Genomic DNA, 24,420 nt, shown 5'->3' on the forward strand with positions numbered 1-24,420 from the left:
AGTATTTTGTAATGATCCTAAAAAAAAAAAAAAAAAAAGACAGTAAGGCGGATTTAAAACTTAATCCTTCTTTCTGACACCTCCACGTTTTGTTGATACAACCTGGTTGTTTCTCGGCGATGTAAGGGATAGTCATGAGTTATTTAGGTGTCTGATCAACTTCAGGAAGGAAGATCCATGAGCCGTCTTACCCAACTGTGGTCAGAGCGGGGAGCATTTGTCTCCTCTCCCCCACACTTCCCATCCTACATTATCTCCATCACCTTGTGACTGAAGGAGAAAATAACTCTCAGCTGTCGGTGGCCTTCTCAGCTGCCGTCCCAAGGACTCGATCACACAGAGGGAAATTCCTGAATTGAAGAGGGCTAAGGTACCCACCTGGGACTGCACAATCGGGCTTCTGGTGGTAGGAGTTCGTGCGGGGTTCCTCTGCCTGCACCCCGTCCCCCACCGCAACCCCAGGGCTTCCTGGAGCCCGGCAAAGCCTCGGCTTTTCCTGCTGCCCTTTAGCTTCTGCATTGCTGCTCGTTCGAATGAGATCATGTGGGACAGGACCATTCACAGCTGAGTCTCACATGGTGCGGGCACAGCACCCACCCTCACTTCATGCTCACTTTATGGCAGTTCTCGGGGTCCTGCCCGACCGGTTCACGGCTGGCGGCGGTGGGAAGGAGGCCGCGGCTCTGCCCGAGGGGCTGGGAGGGGCCTCACTCGGCCTCGGCTCTTTTCCGCATGTTTCTACTTTTGAGGGCTCAAGAGGGCTGGAGGCTGGGGACACGGGGGGCGCAGCGACTGAGAGGGGAAGGGCAGGGACGCCCGCAGGACCGTGGCCGGGCGTGTGCGCAGGCGGCCCTGGAGGGGGCGGCAGGAAAGGCGTGGGGCGCCGTGCGGGGCCCAGCAGAGCCGGGACAGCCGTGGGGCCAGGCGCGATGGGAGGGGCAGCTGGCTGGGCGGCCAGCGTGACCCGTGACAGACCCAGACCTGGGTGGCATAAAAGCTTTCAAGTCCGTCACGCCCAGCACGTGGCAGGTCTCACGGAAAGTGGTCCTCCATCCAAATTCGAAGAGCCGAGAGGGGCTGAGTTTTGATTTCATGTTTTTAGAATAATAAAAGCACTGCTGGGCAAAATTCTGTGGTTCTGGAACTTTAACAAGTATTCACTATCATTTTGTGGATTTCTCGTAGTGACAGAGTACGAGTGGATGGACTAAGATCCATGTCACCTCAGCAAATGTGTGTGGGGAGGGCCGTGAACGGGGAGGGGGCGCTCTGCGGCATGGAATGGGGTGTGGTTGACACTTTCACTCTCGGACAGGGTGAAGAGGGAGATTACTAGAACCTAAGTCTAAGTTGATTTTGAAAAAAAAAGATTAATTCCTGGCTTCCCACAGATGTCGCAATGAAAATTCATCCTTCATTCAACAAAACTTGATCATCAGACTAGTCTTGAATGATTTACTATAACCTCTTAGAAAGGGTCAGATACAGAAAAGTCTGAATAACTGTGTGGTGCCATTCAAGCTTACATGATGGTTGATAAGCCTTCTAAAATTATAATCATACACTTGATATTTTCTGTTCGTAATGTGTACATTTATTCAGAAGATGACTCAACTACAGAATGAAGTTCACTTAGTGTGAAAACCCATTTTTTTAAAACCTGGTAACTCTATTTTTTTTTATTCTAGCTCGTATAACTCAGAAAAGATTTTAGTATCTGATTCTTCCTGTATTCAGGAATGTCGCACAAAGTCCGGTGTGGTCATTAATAAAGATCGCAATGAAAGTAACAGTAATCATAACCCTCCTGTAATCTGAAAACAATCGATAGCAGGAAATAGCTGTCTTGCTGAACTCTTTGGTCATCATCTCCCTGATTATGTCTGACCAGAACCTGAATAAAACTTCCTGACAGCAGCAGCATAAGCCTTTCATTTATTTTGATCTGATTCCAAATAGCCAATGAGAGAAGTTTGCCCTCCCGCTCACCCGAAGACAGAGAGCTGGCTGCACATTGGAGCAAATGCTGACACAGATTTGCATTTTCCAGGACTCCTCAAAGCATGACTAAGAGCTCCATGGATTCCCACAGTGTAGCCAAAAATAGCCAATTTTCCATGGCCCACTGAAAAACTGGCATTTATCAGTGAGGGAAGCTTGTTCGTTATGTAAAAGTACATTCTGTGGATAGTTCTCCAGCTATCCACCTAAAATCAGGCCCTCGGGCCCAAGTCCCAGAGCTCACCTTTCCCTGGTGCCTGGGGCAGCGAGGACCACGCCGCGGCCGAGCCCACTTGCTGGCGAGTCATGGCAGCATTCGCTCTGTGTGTTTCAGCACAGGCAGCCAGTCCTGCTCAGCGACTCTTCGAGTTTCTGGCTTCAGAAGGAAGCAGACAGCAAGTTTCATTTTGCATGTTTGTTCGAGCCTGACATGTTCGAGCACCTTCAGCGACCCTCTAGAGAGCAGTGCTGTCCAAAAGAACTTTCTGTAGTGACGGAGGCAATCATCTAAGTTTGATCTGAAAAATTAAAACTGCAATCAGACAGGGAAAGAATGACCCGGAAACACGTTTCTAGCAACATGTGCTCTAGAGTTGTTCTGCCCGAATGGTAGCTACCAGACACATGTGGCTATTATAATTTAAATTTAAATGAATTAAATTTTTTAATTTATTAAAATTAAATGAATGATCTAGTTCTTCCCTAGACACATTCCAAGTGCTCAATAGCCACATGTGGTTAGGGGCTACCGTTCTGGACAGTGTAGCAGTTGGGCATGTAAAGGGTTGAAAAAGGGTCGAGAGGAGAATGGCCCAGTGTGACATCATCATCACCATTATTTAATGCTCCCAAGTTTTACAAACCACAGGCCTGCAGTCTGGACTTGTCAGCATGGCTTTTTACTTACATAATATGCTTAGTCGATAAGGAGGTCAAAAAATTTTTCAGACGTTTTCAGAGTTCTGCTCTTTTTTTTTTTCTAGCAGCTTTTAGGGATGGACAGTTGACACAGAATAAACAGCATAAACTTAAATTGGATAATTTGCTAAGTTTTGACATCTGTATATACCTACAAAACTATCACCACAGTCAAGGTAGGGAACGCCCCCACTTCCCCCAAGAGCTTCCTCTTGTTTCCTGGTGCCCTCTCTCTCCTGCCCTTCCGTGCCCCTTCTCCCATTGCCAGGCACCCCCAGATCTACTTTCTGCTATTATTAAGTAGTTTCCAATTTCTTCAGTTATATATAAGTGGACTCATACAGCTCGTATTCTTTTTTTGCCTGGCTATTTTCACTCAGCATAATTATTTTGAGATTCACCCATTTCACTTTTTTGTTGTTGTTGTTGAGTGGTATTTCTTTTTATGAATGTCCCTCAGTTTGTTTATCCACCTACATGTTGATGGACGATTGGCTTGTTTCCACTCCGGGGTCATTACAATACAGCTGCGAGACACATTTATGCCCACGGCTTTGCCTGAACACTTGCTTTTTTTTCTCTCAAGTGATCACCTAGGAGAGGAATGGCCAGGTCATATGGTATGGGTATTTTGAAAGTTTTTAAAAAAAGGCCAAAATGTTTTCCAAATTGGTTGTACCACTTTACACTCCCACATGTAATGAATAATTGTATACCAACAAATCAGATCACCTAGGTGAAAAGAGCACGTTCCTAGAAAGACACACATTATCAAAGCTGACTCAAGAAGGAATAGAAGATCTGAACAAATCTGTAAGAAGAGATATTGAATTAGTATTTAAAAATCTTCCCACAAAGAAAAGGTCAGGTCCAGGCTTTATTTTTTCAGAGTTTTAAATGTAAATGCAGTACACAAATTCTTCACGAGCTCTTGTAGAAAACAGAACACTTCCCAACTCGTTCTGTGAGGTCGTATTACCCTGTCACCAAAAGCAAAGACAGACTCAGAAAAGAAAAAAGAAAAGCATGCGATCCTCTCAACAGATGCAGAAAAAGCATCTCACTAAATCTAACTCCTTTACAATAAAAAATTCAACAAACTAGGAATAGAAGGGAACTTTCTCACATGATAAAGGACACATCAACAAAAACTACAAGGAGCATTATATTTCATGATGAGAGACTGAAAGCTTTCTGTCTTAGAGTACAAAGCATGCAGAGATGGCTGCTCTCAGCTGTCCAACACTGCACTGGAGATTATGGCCGGAGAACTAAGGCAATAAAAAAGAGACATCTAGACTGAAAATGAGGAAGTAAAATTAATCTCTATTTGAGGATGACATAATCTTGTGTATAGAAAATCCTAAGAAATACACACACAAAACTATAAGAGAGAATAAGTGAGCTCAGCAAGGTTGAAAGATACACTATCAAAAAAATCTATTTTATTGCTAACAATGGAAAATACGAAAATGAAAATTTAACAAATGAAATCCAAGATTTGTATACTGAAAACTACAAATGTTATTAAAGTACAAAAGAACTAAGTAAATAGAAAGACATCCCATATTCATGGATTAAAAACCAATATTGGTAAGATTGCAATACCCCACAAAACAATCTATAGGTTCAAAATAATCCCTAATAGAATCTCAACTGTTTTCTTTGTAGAAATTGACAAGCTGAATTCTTTTGGAATGGAATAGGTAAAACAATTGATAAAACAATCTTGAAAAACATGAAGTACTCACACTTCTTGATTTCAAAATGTAGTAAAAAGTGACAGAAATCAAGACAGTATGTACTGGTATAAGACTAGTATATATAAATCAATGGTGTAAGTCCAGAAATGAACTCTTACATTTAGGAGCAATTGATTTGTGACAAGACAATTCAATAGAGAAAGAAGAGTCTTTTCAACAAAGAGTTAGATACTACTGAGGCAACTGGATAAACGATACAAATAAATGAATTTGGACCTCTACTTCATACCATATACAAAAATTAACTTAAAATAGATTAAAAAACCTAAATATAAAACCTAAAACAATCTGCAATTTAAAGAAAGCATAGGTGTAATTTTTAAGACCTTAGATTAGGCAGTGGTTTCTTAGCTATGGCACCAAAAGCACAAGCACTAAAGGAAAAAAATAGATAAATTGGATTTCATCAAAATTCAAACCTTTTGTGCTTCTAAGAACATTATTGAGAAAGTGAAAAGACAGTTTAGAAAATAAGAGAAGAAATTTGCAACTCGTATAACAGATAAAGGTCTAGTGTCCGTATTTATAAAGAAATCTTACAAGTCAACAATAAAAAGAGAAATAACTCAATCAAATTAAAATAACCCAGTTGAATAAAAATCTCTAAAGATGAGCATATGATGGCCAATAAACATAGGAAAAGATGCCCAACAACATCTTACCGAAATGCAAATTGGACCACAACAAAATACCACTTCCCACCCACAAGGCTGGCTAAAATAAAAAAGACAGACAATAACAAGTGCTGATGAGGATATGTAGAAATCGGAACTCATATACCACTATTGGGGCTGTAAAATGATGCAGCCACTTCAGAAAACAGTTTGGCAGCTCCTCAAAATGCTAAACGTAGATTTTCTATATAACCCAGCCATTTCAGTTTTAGGTATTTACTCAAGAGATACAGAAACATATGGTCACATAAAAACTTGCTAATGTTTACAGAAATGTTATTCATAATATCCCAAAGAAGAAACAATCTATATCTACCAGTGGATGAATGGATAAACAACAGGTGGTATATCCATACAATGGAATATTATTCAGCACTAAAAAGAAATGAAGTACTGATACAAGATACAATGTGGATGAACCTTGAAAATATTATGCTAAGTGAAAGAAGCCAGATACAAAAGACCACATATTGTACAACTGCATTTATATGAAATGTCCAGAATAGGCAAATCTACAGAAAGTAGATTGATGGTTTCCAGGGATTAGGGACAGGATAAAATGGGGTATGATTGCTAATGGGTATGGAGTTTTTTTGGGGGATGGATGAAAATGTTCTAGGGTTAGATATTTTTTAGCTCATTTTTGTTTATGGAGTAATGCAGATTCAATTTCATTGCTTTCATTGGATATCCAGTTTTCCCAATACCATTTTTGAAAAGACTTTCTTTCCCCATTGAATAGTCTTTTGAACATCTTTTGACCAGTTGTGTGAGGGTTTATTTCTGTGCTCTGTTCTCTTCCATTGGTCTATACATGTGTCTTTACGGCAGTCGTGCATATATGCTCCTATGAGTGGTAGCACAAAACAGTACCACATGTTTTACTGTAGATTTGTAGTAAATTTTGAAATCAGGAAATGTGAGAACTCCAGCTTTGCAGTTTTTCAAGACCATTTGGGTTATTCATATTCCATATGAATTTTAGCATGGATTTTTCTATTTCTGGAAAAAAAATTATTGGGATTCTGATAGGGATTGCATTGAATCTGTAGATCACTTTGGATAATACTGACATCTTAATAATATTAAATCTTCCAATCTGTGAAAATAAGATTAGGATGTCTATTTATTAGTGTCTTCTCTAATTTCTTTCATTCAGCAACACTTTGTAGTTTATAGTGTACCAGTCTTGCCTGGTGGTTAAGTTTATTCCTGAATATTTTATTCTTTACAGTGCTATCGTAAAATGGAATTAATTTCTTAATTATCTGTTCAGATTGTTAGTGTATAGAAATGCAACTGCTTTTTGAGTGCTGACCTTATATCCTGCAACTTTGCTGAATTTGTTTAATAGTGCTGACATTTTGGGTGTGTCTGAGTGTGTTTCTGAGTGACTGTTAGGGTTTTCTACATGCAAGGTCAGATCACCCAAAAACAGGAATAATTTTCCGATTCTTATTCCTTTCCAGTGCAGGTGCATTTTATTTATTTTTTCCTACCTAATTGCTGGCTAGGACCTCCAGCGCCATGCTGAATAGGAGCGGCAGAATTTCTTGTTTCTAATCCTACTCTTGTTCCTGATCTGAGAGGAAAAGCTTTCAGTCTTCCATCATTGTGTGTGATGTTGGCTGTAGGTTTTTCATATATGGCACTTATTACGTTGAGGTACATTCCAGGTATGCCCATTTGTTGAGTATGTTTGTTGTGAAAAGGTGCTGAATTTTGTCTTTTGACTTTTGCTTTTGCTTTTTCTGCACTGAGACTATCATGTAGAATTTTCCCCTGATTCTGTTAATGTGGCATATATTGTATTACATTGACTGATTTTCATATGTTGAACCATCTCACATGATTTTTTTATCTGTAGACTAAAAAACTATTGAAAGAAAAGTATACTGAATACAATTTTACTATAATAAATACTTTTGACTACTTAAGAAATCTTTCAGGTATGCATGTCTTTTTCTTTCTTATGATTTTTGTTAAAAGGTTGATTTTAAAGATTGTGGAAGTCCATTATTATCATTTTATGTAACAAGTTATTTTAGAGAGGCATGAAGTGAATTGGCAATAGAAAACTAGAATGAACTATTTAGAGAAAGTAGTTATTATTTTAAAGGAAATTCTTGAAGTGATTTCAAACTTGTGAAACAATGTAATTGCATAACACTTTAATGGATCTATTCAACTGTAGTGATAGATATGTAATTTTCTCATTCTGGAAGTTTTTAGCTCTTGATATTTTGAAATTTAACTTTCTCTTTAAAAGTGGCAAAGCTGGCATAGGTGTGTCAGGCGGTGTTCTCAGCAGTCCTACGAGCTGGGGGAGCCTTTAGACCAATGAAAATGTACATGAGACATACGCAATTAGAATTTTTTGGTAGTTACATATTAAACAGTAAAAAAAAGAAATTAATTTTAATATTTTATTTAACCTAATTTATTTTAAATATTATTTGAGATGTAATAAACAATTTTTTATGATTATCTTACTATTTGTTCAGTTTTGGGGATCTATTGCCAGCCCTCAGAGTCCTTGGATATACCATCTTACTCACAATCATAGTTGGTTTTTCTTTTTTTAGTCAGAAAGTTAGACTTCTGGTAGTGTCTACTTAGTGCTTAACATAGTTGCCACTCATTTCCAATTTATAGTATTTGACTTCAATCAAACATTTTAATTTAATTTTTAACATGTATACAAATGTCCAAATGTTAAAAAGGCTACAGTGTAAAGTGTCTCTGTTACCCTTGTCCCCTATCATCCCAGTACCCAAATTTCCAGTGCATAATCATTATTATTTGTTTCTCATTTATCTTCCTATCTAACGGACATGATTTGCTTAGGTCCTTTCCAAGGCTCTGGGTGGGGTCCCAACAATATATTCATAAAGAAATATATATTTGTAAATGCTGCAAACGTAATATATTTTCAACTGCAGTAAATTAAGATCGCTGTCTCTTTCCATTCCAACCTTTCCTTCATTTGGGTGGGGAAAGAGTGGCTGCATTTGATTTTGGAGGCTCGACAAAGGGAAGCTGAGTTATTTAATTTAGGTTTGGAGGAATATATTTATGTGGTTTAAAGCACTTTCATGTACAGTTATTGATAGATATTCTGATATAAGAACAGATGTTAGGAATATTTCTGCTTTCCGCTGTGCAGAATCACTCCACCTTGTGACACGTAGGTGCAGGGCCAGAGTGTATCACTGTGTGGACACGTCATAGCTTGTACAACGCTGGAAGAGCAGGTATAAGGGAGGAAAAACAAGGTCTGGAATGGAGACAGCTGAGAGAGTCTGTGGAAAATTCAAACGCCAAACATGTAAAATTATAAAAGAAGAATGTGGTTCCCATTGACATCTGATCAAAAAAGTTCTCCCCTGCCATGAATTCCTCAATAACATAGCACAAATAATTATAAATTTTTTTTCTGATGAGAATTGTCTGAAATAACACAGATTTCAATTTATCGAGAATTTCTGCATTTGTAGAGCACAAACATACAGCAGCAGCACCACAAAGAGTGAGTATGTCTGTGAGATGTCACAAATTTTATGCATCCCAATATATTGGATTGTGTCTTAGCATATCTCACACACCTTACCTTGCCAAATTCTGGTGCTGTCTGAGGAAACAGCACCCAAAATTGCTACTAATTCAGGAAGTGATCAACCACATTAGAGGAAAGACTAAATAACATCTATTGTCCCCTATAAAATAATATTGTAAATATTTATTATACAGAGGTAATAAAAGAGTAAGCAACCCAAAAGGTTGGGGAGGAAGCACTATGGTGTTATGTCACAAATTATTTAATACAAGTTTAATGCTTTTTTTCCTAGATTTTATGATGTCTGGAATACTTCCTCATGTAAGTGATGACCTGATGAAGTTCTCCATGTTTCCTTTTTAAAAAAATGTATATTCTTGTCTGAATAAAATGTTTGCCTCATAACTCCAATATCTGAAACCCATACAGCTTTCTCTCTACCAACTATTTTTAATCATGGTTTTCAGTCATTTTGTTCTCCTGCTTGAAATGCCTAGTAATTTTTCTTTTAATGCCAGACGTTGTTGTATGAAAATGCTAGTGGTTCTGGAGCTCTTACCATCTAATCTGCTAGGCAGACATCAGACATCATCTTAGACTGAGGTTGGCAAACTCTTTTTGTAAGGGGCCAGATAATATATATTTTACGTTTTGCAGGGAGAAGCAAAAATCAATAACATGAGAAAATACATTTGCAAACATTTTTAACTGGTGAAATTCAAAATAGAACCATAATAATTGAGAATATTTCGGTAAGACATATGTAATAATAGGAAGAATGGAATTCTTTTTGAGGGGTGATTTTTTAATTGGGTTCAAATACAGTGTTCCTTCTATCACCATCCAATACAAATGTTCAATTGTTAATGCTAATCTACAGTGAGATTTTATGTATTTCATCTTTGAAAAAACCCTTTCTACATAGATAGATGCTACAAAATATTGATATAAAATTGCAATCATATGATTTTAAAAAAGCACATTCATTATTGGAAGGTATTTATAGAATTCTATTAGATTCTTCTCTTACGGTTAACAATCAGAAAATCTACCCCCTGAAAATTGGCATGTGAATAGAGCTCTTCCTTCCTTTTTAACTTTTGTGTGAACAAGAGGTGTACAAAGCAGCTTGACATTACTTGTAATTTAAACATCAGTTGTTTCAGCAAATGACGTCACTATACATGTACTGTTTTACTTGGTCATTTTAAATTGAACTCCTTAAGAAACATATCAAAGCCACAGCAAAGCTAATTTCAGAAAAGAAGGTCTAGAATCCATAACCTAAACTTCCAACTTAAGAAACAAGAAAAAGAAGAGAAAACTTAAAGCCATAATAAGCAGAAGGATGAAAATAATAAAGATTGTAATGAAAATCACTGAAATGGAAAAATCAACATATAGAGAAAAAAGAATAAACCAGAAGTGTAATAAAATGAATAAACCCTTAGGTAGACTGACCAAGACAATCAGAGAGAAGACACAAATTCCCAAGACCGGGAACAACAGAGCGATATCACTGACGACTCTATTAGAGATGAAAGAATTATAAGGAGTACTATGAGCAATACTGTGGCCACAAATTAGAAAACTTAAATGAAGTCAAAAAACATCCTAGAAAGGTACAAATTTTAAAAATGGATTTGGTAAGAAATAGAATATCTGAATATACCTATTAACAAGAAGAGAAATTAAATTAGCAATTAGAAATCTCTCACAAATAAAAGTTCAGGTCTAGGTGACTTCATTAGTAAATTTTATTAAGTATTTAAAAATAATATCAATTCTTCACAAACATTTTCAGAGGATAGAGGAGGAATTTCAACTCATTCTATGAGATCAATACTACCTTGATAACAAAGCAGACAGAAACATGCTGAGAAAAGAAAATTAGCCCATATTATGAACATAAATATAAAAGTCATTAACAAAATATTAGAAAAGACAATTCAAGAACATATAAGAGTTAGATACCATTAATAAGTGTGATGTGTTCTAGAAATGCAAGGTTGGTTTAATAATTGAAAACCACTTACTACAGAATCCCATCACTTACTTTACTAAGGATGTAAAGTAATATAAGTATCTCAATTGCTTCAGAAAAAAACATGTGAAAAACAGCCAACACCCATTCTTGGTTAAAAAAGTGTCAATGAACTAGGAACAAAAAGAAATTTCCTCAACCTGTTAAAAGACATTTATGGGAAAAAAACCAGAGTTAAAATCATACTTAATGGTGATAGACTGAAACCCTTGTCCCTAAGATCAGGGGAAAAAGCCAAAATGTACACTCTCAACACTTTTGTTCAACATCATATTGGAGGTTTTAGTCAGTGTAATAAGTTTGAAAAAAAAAAAACATACAGTCTAGGTTGAGAAGGAAGAAATAAAATTGTGTTTATTGCATATATCATGAACCTATAAGTAGAAAATACAAAATAACTCACAAAAACAAGAGAAGCTGTGAATTATTTTAGCAAGTTCACAGAATACAAGATCAATATGCAAAATCAATTGTATATCTTATAGGAACAATACAAAATCTGAAAATGAAACTGAGAAAATTTCATTTACTATATTATCACAAATAATACAATATTTAGAAGTACATTTAACAAAAGAAATCAAAGACTTATACACTGAAAAGTGAAAACTGTTGAGAAAAAGGTCTAATAAATGGAGAGATGTCATGTTTATGGATTAGAAGACTCGATCTTGTCCAGATATTCTACAGATTCAACACAATCCCTCTCAAAATCCTATCATGCTATTTAATAGAAATCGACAAGCTGATCCTAACATTTACATGAAAATGCAAAATACCTAGGATAACCAAAATGACTTTTATTAGTGAGAACAAAGTTGAAGGACTTACACCATCTGATTTCATGACCTACTATAAAGCTACAGTAATCAAGAATATAGTATTGACATAAGGATAGACACAAAAATCAAGGTTTGGCAAATCATTTTTATAAAGTGCCATATAGTAAATATTTGAAAATTTGTGGCTTCTGTTTTAATTAATCAACTCTGCCATTGTTGACCCACAAAAAGCAGCTCAAACAAGACATAAATACATGGCTGTTTCAATTAAACTTTATTTAAGAAAAAAATATGGTGGGCTGGATTTGACCCATAGACCATACTTTGTGATCCCTGTTATAGATCAATGGAATAGAATTGAGTCCAGAAGTAAACACATTTATGGTACATTAATTTTCAACAAAGATGTTAAGATAGTTAAATGAAGAAACAATAGTCTTTTCAATAGTGATGAACCCATTGGAAACCCATGTGCAAAAAAGAAAAACTGGGAGTAAATAAATAATATAAGCCAATAAACACAGTATCTTATCACACACTATATTAAAAAATTAACTCCAGAGGAATCCTAAAAAAAAGTAAAATGGTTAAACCTGTATAAAAACATGAAGGAGTAAATCTTCATGCCCTTGAGTTAGCAAAGAAATCAGGCATGATACTAAGAGCACAGGACATGAAAAATGGATAAATTGGACTACATTAAAATTAAAAAACTGTGCCTCCAAAGACAAAATTGAGAAAACATAAAAAGAATAAGCCACAGACTGGGAGATTTCATATATCTGATAAAGAATATGTATCTAGAATTTGTAAAGAACTCTTAGAACTGAAAAATAAGATGACAAAGAATCCAACTGAAAGTGGAAAGAAGAGCTGAATGGACATTTTACTGAAGAAGACATATGAACAGCTAATAATAAGCACATGAAAAAGCCTTCAACATTATTAGTCATTAAGGAAATGAAAATTAAAGCCAAAATAAGATATCACACACACCTACTAAGAATGCTTATAGTCAAAACGACAAACAATACAAGTGTTGGTAAGGATGTGGAGAGACTGGAACTGTCATCTGCTGCTGGTGGGAATGGAAAATGGCACAGCCACTTTAGGGAAGAGTTAGGCAATTCCTTCAAAAGTTAGATGGGAAACTCACCATGTGACTCCCATATTTTACTGCTAGGAAGGTCCCAAGAGAAATGAAGACATAGGTCCACAAAAAGACTTACGCATAAAGATTCTTTTCAGCATGGTTGTATAGCCCCAGACTGAAAACAACCCAGGTATCCATCAATAAACAAATGGATATACCAACTGAGGTGGATCTATATAGATGGGATACTATTCAGCACTAAAAAGGAATATAATACTGGTATGTGCTACAGATCATCTTTAAAAGCATTATTATAGATGAAAGAAGCTAGATTCCACAGACTATATAACACATCATTCTATTTAAATGACATGTGCAGAAAAGGTGAGTTTAGAGCCAGAAAGCTGATCAATGTTTGCCTAGGTCCAGTGCTGGGAATGGGGATTGGCTGAAAATGACTTTGAGGGAAAAAGTAGATTGTGATGGGACACAACTCTATTAGTTTACTAAAACTTATTGAATTGTATACTTATGGTAGGTGAATTTCATGCTATGCAAATTATACTTCAATGAAGCTATAAAAATAGAGTCATTTTTCTCATATAATAAGACATCTAGACATAGACCCTTCCGGTGTAGTCAGGGGTTGGGCCATGTTGTCAGGATTCATCCAGTGTCTTTCTCTTTCCAATCTGACGTCCTCGGGCTAGGCTTTATCCTTTTGCCAATTGCTTCATGATCTAAGTTGCCCCTAATCTAGGCATTATGCACACACTCATCTCAGAAAGAGAACAAGGAAAGGAAAGAGGATACTCATAGTTGTATCCCTTCCTTTTTCCCCCATAAGGTCTAAATAGCCTTCATGTTACATCCTATTGGACAGAACTGTTAAACATGGAATTTTCCAGCCTAGCTACTTAGATTTTCCCAGATTCCAGAGAATCTGGGAAAGTGCCCGTTAGTGTTCCAGCCTTTCTCCAGAAAGGCAAGGAAGAGGGGTTGGTAATGAGCATTAGGACAACCAGCCAAGAGTGTCTGACACTCTTTTCTTTTCCATCAAAGAATATAAACCTTAAATCATAAATTTCATTCTACTGAATGCAATCAAACTTTACGTAGATATTTTGTGAGGGAAGGAGTATACTGGTAAATGAACCATTCCAAAGATATATATTTATGTTTCTTCTTACAACCCCATAGCATTAATTGTTATTAAAGTTTCTTCTTAATAGAAAACAACAGACTAAACTTCATAATGATGGGAAGGACATCAAGATAAATATTAGAATAGCTGCAATTCTCATTCTTAAAATATTTTTTAGTAAGAAAGCAAATTTAGACAGCTGATCAAAATAGTTGGCAAAAGAACAGGAAAAAGAAACAAATACTGCTTTATCTTACTGTGCCAGGCCCAAACTAGCCTTAAATACCTCTGGAAAATCCTTTATGAAGGAAGAGTCACTCTAGATGTCAAATGTTACAGGCATTTGTTTTTTTACTCTAAATACCCTGCTGAGTTCGTTCTCCTGCTTTCAGCGGGGCAGGTGTGCTTGACCCATCAGAGCCTAGTAACGTATCTCTTCCCCACCCCTCTTTCAGAGGCGTCTTTTCAGAGGTTGGTAGCTTGAAATCAGCCATGGTGGAAATATTATGCCATAGAAATTGACAGATGCAACGAATCAGTGTTTTTCTTCTTCCTGGAGCAGTTAGACGACTACTAGTCCACTTCTGCCCATTTGCATCAGCTGTTAGAGTGACAGCATGACACACCTACAGAGAAAGCAGTTTGTTCCCTCCTGTACACAACGTGAATCTAGGCAATGGCACACTGATTTTGTTCAAGGGCAACATGGAAATCTTTTGGCAGGAAAGCATTAGCATCCATAAAATTGGCGGGCAGAGTACAAAGCATAGTACCCCAGTGGGGGCTAGGACCAGGGAGGAAAATTTATCTATGCCCTAGACGTGAGGGATTCTGTTTACTGAGTATCACCAAAAACTACTATCAGGGAATGTAAGTATGGAAGAGAAATGGCTACAGCAACACTGATAACTCAAATGGTAGCAGCCATCCTTGAAATGCAAGGTGCCCTTGAATGACGGATCGTTCTCAACAAGGTGTTCATCACTTCTTTCAGGTTTAGATTTAATGAAGAAGTATGCGCCACATTCAGGGAGGCAGAAACCCTTGGACCACCTATTATACTTGCTATGCCTATTAAAAACTCTATCATTCTCGGTAGAATTGATCAAATGAATAAAATTATTTAAGATATGATATTACATCTTGTGTTTCAACATTAAAAATCACAAGCCAATTATGAATTCATGTAATAAAAGTTTACACTTTTAGAATCCCAGAATTGGCCTTAAACGTCACCTATCTGCGGCTTCCCACTTCATCCGAGAGATAGCTTGGTTTCTGTGCGAACATCTACAGTAACGGAATACATGGGATCTCAGAAAACTATCCATTTTACTGTTAGAGAGGCTAAAAGTCTCCTTTATATTGACCTGGTATTTGTCTTCATGAAATTTCCCCTCTTTGTCTTTGGATTTTGAGGAAACTTCAACTATGTAATCAAATGTCTGTGGCAGCTAGATTACAGTCTTAGCTCATTTGGAGTGTCACATATTCTTAGCTCATTAGGTAGCTAAAAATCCCTTCCTTATCAAATGAAATTTTTATTAAACCATGTTTCTCCATTTTGTCCGTGTGGTTTTGGATTTTTTAATTTAAGGGTAGGACTTTACATTAACATCAGATCAATTTCATTCTCTTACGATTTGATCAGTGCTTTCAGTCAGTCAGGATACTTTGGAATCAATCCCTCGTTTCATCATTCAAAGAATGAGCTTTTTTTTTCAGTCTCACATAATCTGAGTATTTGCTAAAATGCCTTTTTCTTTTCTTATAAAAGTCATAGATCATAAAAATAGGAGCAGGGACAGAGTCCTAGAGCATGCCACAAGAGAACTCTCTTCTTGGTGACTAGGAAGTGGATTCGGTTGTTTCTAATAATTACGGATCCACTTTGCTGTCCTTGGATTCAATCCATTGATAAGGACGTGTGATACTGGGATATAGTGAGAAATATATATATTCGATCTTGGTGTTCAGTTTTGTCAGAGTCCCTAAATCCCTTGTAATTTCCTAAGGGGTAGATTGATAGGAGCATCTTTTGTTACAACATTTGGTTTTTATCCCCAGTTCCTAAAATAGCTCCAAAGCAGTAAAGAAAAAAAGTGTCTTTTGTATTTCAGAGTAAGCCACACCTGAGTTTATGTTAATGAATTGACTTTAGGAACGCCTGTAAGAGTGTGGACTGGTTGCCCCGGGAATCAGCCATGTGATTAGACAGTTGGGAATTTCAGCCCCACGTCCTGACGGCAAAGGGGTTAGAGGTTGAGTCAATCATTAATGGCCAATGATTCAATCAATCATGCCTGCATAATGAAACCTCCATAAAAAATCCTAACCAAATGGGTTTGGAGAGCTTCTGGGTTGCTGAACACATCAAGCGCCCAGAAAACGGCACACCCAGAGAAGGCATGAAAACTCCACGCCCTTCCCCACACCTTGCCCTGTGCATGTCTTCCATCCGGCTGTTCCTGAGTTGTAGCCTTTCTAATAAGCCAGTAATAATAAGTCAACGGTTTTTCTGAGTTCCGTGAGCTGTTCCAGCAAATTACCAAACATGAGAAGAGGGTCTGTGAACCCCCAATTTATAGTCAGAAGTGCTGGAGGCCTGGACTTGCAATTGACATCTGAGGAGGAGGAAGTCTTGGACTGGGCCCCGAACTGTGGGGTCTGTGCTGCCTCCAGGCAATTACCGTCAGAAGTGTGTGGAAAACCCACGCATTTGGTGTCGGAAGTGGTGTGAGCAGAAATAGTGGTAGGGAGAAACAGCAGTTTTCATTTAGACATCATTCATGAACATATTCATTCCTAATGAACCCACGGCGAATTCCACTGGCCACCTGTCGCTCTCCTATTGACGAATGACACAGGTGTACATGGATTCCCTTTGTTGAAGTGCGCGCCATCTAGGAGGAAAAAGACTACGAAGTGAAAGTCCCCTTTCACTCCCTGCTCTAGTCCCCTGCCTCTATCCAGAAGGAACCACTGTGGAATTCATGTTTATCCTTCTGGATATTTTCTTACATATTTACATGTATATGTATTGCTATGCATTCATTGGACAGCGCCTATATTATACGATTTAATAAAGTACCTGAGGCTCTTCCATGACGGTACACATTCTCTTTAATGGTTCCAAAATGGTCCTCAACTTACCATGATTTACTTCACTACTTCCCTATTGTTGTTGCCAAATTTTTGCTTTTATAAACAATGCTGCTATGAACATCCTTTTATCTTTAGGTAAATGAAAATAAGTCTTGTCATGTAGATTCTTAGAAATGCAATTGCTGTATTAAAAGGCATGCACATTTACAAATACTAATGCATACTACACATTATTCTCCATCGTACATTTCTTTCAAGAGTATAAGCTAGTACTCTATAGCTTAACAGTGGTCCTATGGCGGCCAGACTGGCATTCACTAGGAGACTATTAGAAACTTAGTCTCTTAGGCCCCATCCAGACTCACTGAATCAGAATTTACCATTTAACAAGATTCCCAAATGATGCCTAAAGTCATTAAAGTTTGATTAGCATTGCCCTGTGTAGTCTTTTCCTCACTGAAATAAGATATCATCAATCTTTTTAACTTTTGCCCCTTCTTCATTTTCCAAGTACTTAAAAAAATATTCATTTAATAGTATTCTCTAGAATTTTGGCTTGGATCTCTGCTAAATGCCTAGATTGATAATGCACAGAATGCTTTTGTGAATATGAAGATAATTGTTTCCCTTCTCTAATCTTTTGGAATGTCTTTCACTCTCCAAGATTCCTTAAGGACAATTGAGAATTATTTAACAAATTCATCTGCTGGTTGCCTCTGCTTTCTGGGACATAATTTATCTGGGTTGGAAGGCCTAAAATTATGTAGAACAGTGAGAAACCCTCTTACATTCTCATGCTTTAATCCATAGGGAAGCTTGCAGACCATCTGGAAGATATTTCAGAACCATCGGTAATTTGTGCACCACCCTTGAAAACTCTGCCGCGGGGGATCCTTTCACAAGTGCTCTTGGAAGACCTCCCTTCATCTGGCTGCTTGGTTCTTTAAGGGTATTTGCCTCCTGGACCTTTTACTCCCCCTAAGCCCACCCAGCCCAGGTCCCAAGGCAAAGAGCTCCTCTCTGCTTCCTGCTCTGGGGAAAGACAGAGTTGCCCTAATTGGAGTGGATTGCTCCCTTATTAGTGCTCCAAGTGTCTTGTATACACCAGCCTTTGAGTCACTTTTTGGCCTTTATGCTGTTAAACAATGTTTATTGAGTGACTCTTGCACTTAGATACCTGCCTAACACATTAATTTTCTCAGTTCTCACAGCATCCCTCTAAGATAGAAACCATGATTAGTCATTTTTTCAGATTGGGAATTTGGGGATTGAATAAATGATAGTAAATGGTAGGCTCTGACTTGACTGTTACATATGCCCTATGCCCCTGTGGTGACCAGCAGACCTACTGGAAGGATCAGGAAGGGGCTCAGCAGACTGGGGACTCGTCATGCGAAGCATCACTTTGCTATATTAAGGAAGGAATATTATGGAAAGTGTTGCCATTTATGGCATTAGTAAATACAAAACTAAAATTAAATCGCTTTATCTATAAACATAAGTAGCATTCCTGGGTCTGTTTGTTCCTGTGAGTACTCTGTTTCCTGGGGAGCTTAAAGATCAGAGTTGATCTATTCTAGATTTTCTGAGAGATTAAGTTAAAGAAAAAATAAACTCATGATTCTCAACCCCTGTGAAGAGATGACGTAGATGCCGGGAGGGCTTGGCTCCCTGTCCGGGTGACCAGCCTTCGCCCTCCTTCACCTCTCCCTTCCGTGTCCCTGTACTGCAGGTTCCATAAGAACCATTCTAACACAGAGAATAGGCCTGTGGTTGCCAGTGGGGAGGGCGGTGGGAGGATGCGCAGAACAGGTGAAGGGGATAAAGAGGGACAAACGTCCAATTAAAAAATAAATTATTCACGGGGATGAAAGTACAGCATAGGAATGATCGTCAATAATATTATAATATCTTTGTATCTTGACAGGTGATAACTACACTCTTCATCAACAGCATTTAGTAATGTATATAATTGTCGAATCACGATGTTGTACACCTGAAACTGATACAGTATTGTATAACAAAAAAAATTATTTGCTCCTTGTGAAAAAAAAGAACAGTTTGAAGTTGCTAATAAAATTCAGTCACTACAAATTGCTGGTCTTCTGTCTGCTCCCAATACTCAAAAATTACAAGGATACCACAAATTTTTCTACTTATTTCAAGGATGCACTGACTGCAGTTTTAAAGGAAGTCCCAACTGAAATCAACTTCCATGAAAAAACATACCTATTTCCTTCTCAGTATTTTGGAGTAAGGGCGTGCATATGTGTGGTTATCATAATATATAAGACTTTAGTAATTATTGCTGGAAGATCTGTGATACTCATTTATTAGATGATTTCCTGGAAACTGGAGATTCTACTTTCTCAAATATTCAATATACTCTCAGCATTAATTCATACACCAGGAGAGTCTGAACAAAGCACACAAGTTCTGTATTACCTGAAGGGCTTCTTGGGAGCATTTCTTGAATTTGGGCCCCATCACAAACACACTTTCTATATAAATATTCCTTAACTGCACTTCATTGGCTCAGTTGGCTTAAACATTGTAAAAGAAAAAGAAAAAGGAATACCAATGACATGTGGTGTATATATTAAAGAGGGCCAAATAGAAAAGAAAAGGAACTTACCTCGCTATTGGAATTGCCATGACTCCTCTTTGATGAATTTTTCTGACTTAAGGCCCCAAGGAAGTCTGTGAGTGAGACATTTATAAAGGAAACAAAAGATCTTATGAAATTATGAGAAAAATTGACTGCAAGGATGATGAGCAGAGCTGGGGAAAATAACCATATTTCCATATTCTGTTCTTGGGGGAAAAAAACCCCTAAAGTGTCTCTTGCAAACTGCGTGATGGCTTGAGTAATTTAAGCAATCCATTGAGTCAGAATATATAGCAATTTTTTAACTTGTTAAAAGTAATTTTCAGAAAAGATAAAATCATAAAGTTTTATCAGTAGACAATGAATAAGTGTCAAAGAGTTTATTGAATTCATTAATTCATAAGGGAACCAATACGATGGAACAACCAGTTTCAAGGAGGACTTAAATAGATGCTGTCTCCCTAGTGCACAGAATTTATTTGCAGGCCTATTGGTAAAAAAAGATTTGCACTGCCTTTCTCATCTATGACTTATAGATTGTAAAATGGCTCAAAAACAATAAAAGACTCAAACCTCAGAGAACCAGGTAATTCAGAAGAGTGTGCTGTCAGCAGAATATAGGTTGCAACCTTTTGGTATATTTTGATGTCTTTCACAATATTTTCCTACATAGATGATACAACACCGACACAATCATCCCTGTGCTTGTCTCAAGTGCTCAGTATTTCTGATGTAGATGCAGCCTTTTTGGACCTGATTTCATCCCATAGAGAAATGGCATATGTTTATTTTGTAGATGGTGCAGATCCATCTTTTATTTGCAAAAGCAGGAGATTAAAATGGCCCTTGAGAGCTCAGATCTTCTCTTGGCATGTGCATCTTGTGTGGTATTATAATGAGATCATGCTAGATGGGCGGGGAGATTCCAGATACAAGGGAGCCTCAGAACTAGGAGACGGAGGTTGGGGGACAGCAGAATGTTTGAATCCTTGGTGGGTCTGGTCTCTGGGGTTGTCCAAAGAAATATCCAGAAGCGTTTCAAAGATTTTCAATATTTCTGGAAACTTATTTGTAAGTTCTTCTAAATCTTGGAAAATGTTACCTTTGTTTTTCTTTTGTGAGATCATCAAGTTAATCTGTGTTTCCCAGAGAAGCTATTAATTTTCTGAATTATTCTGTTTCAACTGCCTGATTCAAAAGTTGCATATACTTTGCATGAACTCCTTGTCTTCATTTATTCTCTACATAGTTTTTTTCATCCTGAAGTTCAAATTGCCTTTTTACTAACAATAAGAATAACAGTAAAGAATTGTTCAGAGGTAGCTGTCATGTTCCAATCAAAGCTATTTCTCTCAAGGTGATTCATATACTCAGACTTGCAAAAATGTGCAAACATTTTTGTCATTACTAATACCCCAGCAAAGCTTCAGCTGCACCCAAAGCCAGAAATAAAATTAGAGCAGTGAACTAATTAGCATTGTATGTACTAAAAGAAACTGGCAGTTATTTTTCTGTATTTACCACTTGGAGGGTAGGTGAGGTTTGTCAAGTTTAAAACCCAGAGCACTGACAAGGTTCCCCTCCAATCTTTTGAGATTCAAATAGTATTACTATTGGCAGCACACAGCATCATGTTTTAAGAAATAAAAAATTGGCACAAGAGAACCAATCGCTCTGCATTGGGGAAAAAGAACTGAGTACATTCCGGCTCTTAAGCTTTTCAGAGCAACAAATTGCTTCTCTTCTGACTGAGAGGCTATAATTGTAGCTCTGACAAAAAGATTCCTTGAGACAAACTCGTCTTCTAAAAAGCCTTGATTAGATTGTTTACCCTTAACTTAAAACCGTGCACCCCAGTGAAGCTTTGTACAAAATGGCGTTAGCCTCCTCCCTGTTTCTCTGCAGGATTTGGAAGCTAATGCCCTTTGGGCTGTCACTTCCACGCCTTCAATGTGTCTGGTTGAAGTGACTTCATGCTTGCAGGGAATTTATCCCCGAGGAGGGTTTGGTCTGTTTGCTTTGCAAAAAGCTTTGCAAAGGTTGTCAGAACAAGCATGGCAGGATGGAGTGGAAGTGGCTCTCGGTACATTTTGTCATCTATTTTTTTCTCTTCTTAGTTTTTTCACATGCTAATGCCGGCTACTAAAAGCATCTTTCATTCCTTATGCCTAGCGACCGATCTACTTTAGGAATAGATAATTGTGTTGCAGCCAGGAGAGGAATAAAAGGGAGCAAAGGTCAGCATGGAGTCGTGAGCCGGAACAACCTGGGTTTGGATTCCAGCTCTGACTGCTGCAGCTGAGAGATGGGGGCAAGTCACTCACGGCGCTAGTACCGTTTCCTCATCTGTGAAACAGAGACGATGATACTATGCCCACCTCAGTGGGTTATTTTGGAGATTAAATGAGCTCACTTCTGTAAAGTGCTTAGAACACAGCTTGACATTTGGTACATGCTATATATTTTGTATTAATTAATTAAGTTAAAATAGTTGCTTCTAATTGTGAAGTCTAGAAACAAGCTACATGTCCATCAACAGGAGGTTGTTTAAATTGGATATAGTACATTCACACAGGAGTATATATAAGAGAATGTGGCAACTTCCCCCGCCTAATTTGGGACGATTTCCAAGGAACAACCACCACATACACAGACACGTGTGCACAGAAAATGAAGCCTGGAAGCGCACACAGGTGAGTCCAAGCGAGTGTTTTCTGAATGTGACTTGGGATTTGGGGAGGCTTCCTTTTTATTATATACCCTTTTGTTCTGCCGGAAAAAAAGTCTCATTTAGTTCTTACTTTTTCAACAAAAATCTCGATGATGATGATGATTCATTGAGGAAAAAAAGTAATTGTGAAAGATTAAGGACATACACCTAAATTTGTTACCTAAAAGAAGAAAGACAAATATGAGATCCTGAACTACTTGGCTGGCATCCTTTGCATGAAATACACCATTAACGGTCTCGCTGGGAACTGCAGGCTAGCCCTGGGAATCCTCGGCCTTCCTCCTCCGCCCCGGGGCACGGCGTGCGGCCGCGGTAGAGCCAACGAGCCCCGGGAACCGAGGGGCGGTCTGTTCCTCGGCGGTGCGGACATGAGCGGGCTCCAGACCTTCCATTCATTTTTGCAGAAGGTGGATCCATGGTAGGATGACAACGACAGAACCACGGTGAGTCACCGAAAGGAAAACAGAGAGAGCCGCTGATTCCTTAGAAACTGGTAGCCTGGTTGCCCCATTCTCCCTGTCAGTCTTCTGTGATGGCTCTGATTCTCACCACTGGCCACTTCTTAGGGTTAAGGCACAAGCTCTATAGACAGGGGTGTTAATAAAGAGGAAACAATTATGGGCAGCAGGCACAAAGTAAAGAAATTGAATAGAGGGCCAGGGAAATACAGTGGGCATGGATCGCAGAGATGGCATCAAGCGGTGAAAAATACATTGATGTGGCCAAAACTAGGTGTGCACACTGGATTTCACATCATGATATGTCAGTTTACTTCCCTGAGCCTTCTTTTCTTTCCCTGCACAATGAGGGTGATGACACTTATGTGCACGATACAGAGAGCCTTGTGTGCTGCCTGTCCCCAGAGCTTAGAGCACCTGGCATGTGGGTGCACAATAAATATCTGTTGAATAAGCAAATGCGGTGATCTAAAGCTACCTGAAGGTAGGAGGAGGCCAGGACATCTTAGTTCTGCTTTGTCTGGGCTGCTGCAGGCATGTTCCTCACGAAGATAGAAGACGATGGCTTATAGGCAAAGATTGCAACTGCTTCCGTGACTGCAATCAACGGTGGATGCAAGGATCACCACCGTCAGTTCAGCGGTGGGTTTCAAAACTTACCTAGGGGCTCTGTCCCTTTCATCGATTAAATATTTTTGTCATCTCCTTGGGTACAAGTATAAATGGAGTGATTCATCATATGTTGGTATGACACCAGACTGAAAGAAAGAGGAAAGAGTCACATTTTGATTGATTGACTTAAGGACCATAATTGAATGAGAGATTTAGCAGGATAAATTTGAAGCCTTGCAATTGGATCCAAAAAACTGAATGCTTATGGACACGACGGAGGAGACTTTGTTTAATAGCTATGGAGGCAGACACACCACAGAAGTTCTTTCCTTCCATAGACTTCATATGCATCGACTTCAAATACTGTGTGCACCACACACATCATGCAACCTTGGGTTGCATTAATGAAAGCATGTTATCAGCTCAAGTTAGGACAGTTAAAATAGGCCCCAATTTATTCTGGGATTCCTGGAAGGCTACATTCTACTCCCAGAGCCTGGGTTCAAAAAGCAGTAGATGGAGTCTAGTTTGAGTTTACAGATGGGTGATCAGGATTGCGAAGAGACTCGGCGCTGTGTGTGCGAGGTTTGATTGAAGAAGTGGAAAATTTAGCCTGAAGGAAAAATTTAGATAAGGATAAATTACTGCTAGGCTGTCATACGGGAAAGAAATTAGATCTCCTCTATAAGGCACCAACAGGTAAACTGTCTTTAATGCGAGAGATAATAGATTTTTGTCTCAGTATAAGGAAGAGCTCTTACGGGTTAAAAACAGTCCAAAGATGGGATAAACAATAGTGGTTTTCTTCATTGTCAAAAGAATGCATATCCTTTTAAAAAATTAGGAAACTAAAAATGTTCAAACATAACATTGTTAATATTTTGAAACTTCACTGTCTGTTTAAACTCAAGCATGCCAGTGTATTGTTGGA

General features: G+C 38.1%; 1 long non-coding RNA gene across 1 annotated transcript; it reads right to left on the reverse strand.

The window, feature by feature from the left end:
- LOC140846917 (uncharacterized) lies at window positions 1–23,604 on the reverse strand. Its single transcript, XR_012126425.1, has 4 exons — window positions 23,538–23,604; window positions 19,716–19,780; window positions 2,246–2,519; window positions 1–17 (listed from the first exon to the last, which is right to left on the reverse strand). It is a non-coding gene; the product is annotated as an uncharacterized lncRNA (long non-coding RNA).
- Between the last annotated feature and the right edge of the window lie 816 nt (window positions 23,605–24,420).

The sequence above is a fragment of the Manis javanica genome, chromosome 16 (assembly GCF_040802235.1).
Source record: "Manis javanica isolate MJ-LG chromosome 16, MJ_LKY, whole genome shotgun sequence".
NCBI lineage: Eukaryota > Metazoa > Chordata > Mammalia > Pholidota > Manidae > Manis > Manis javanica.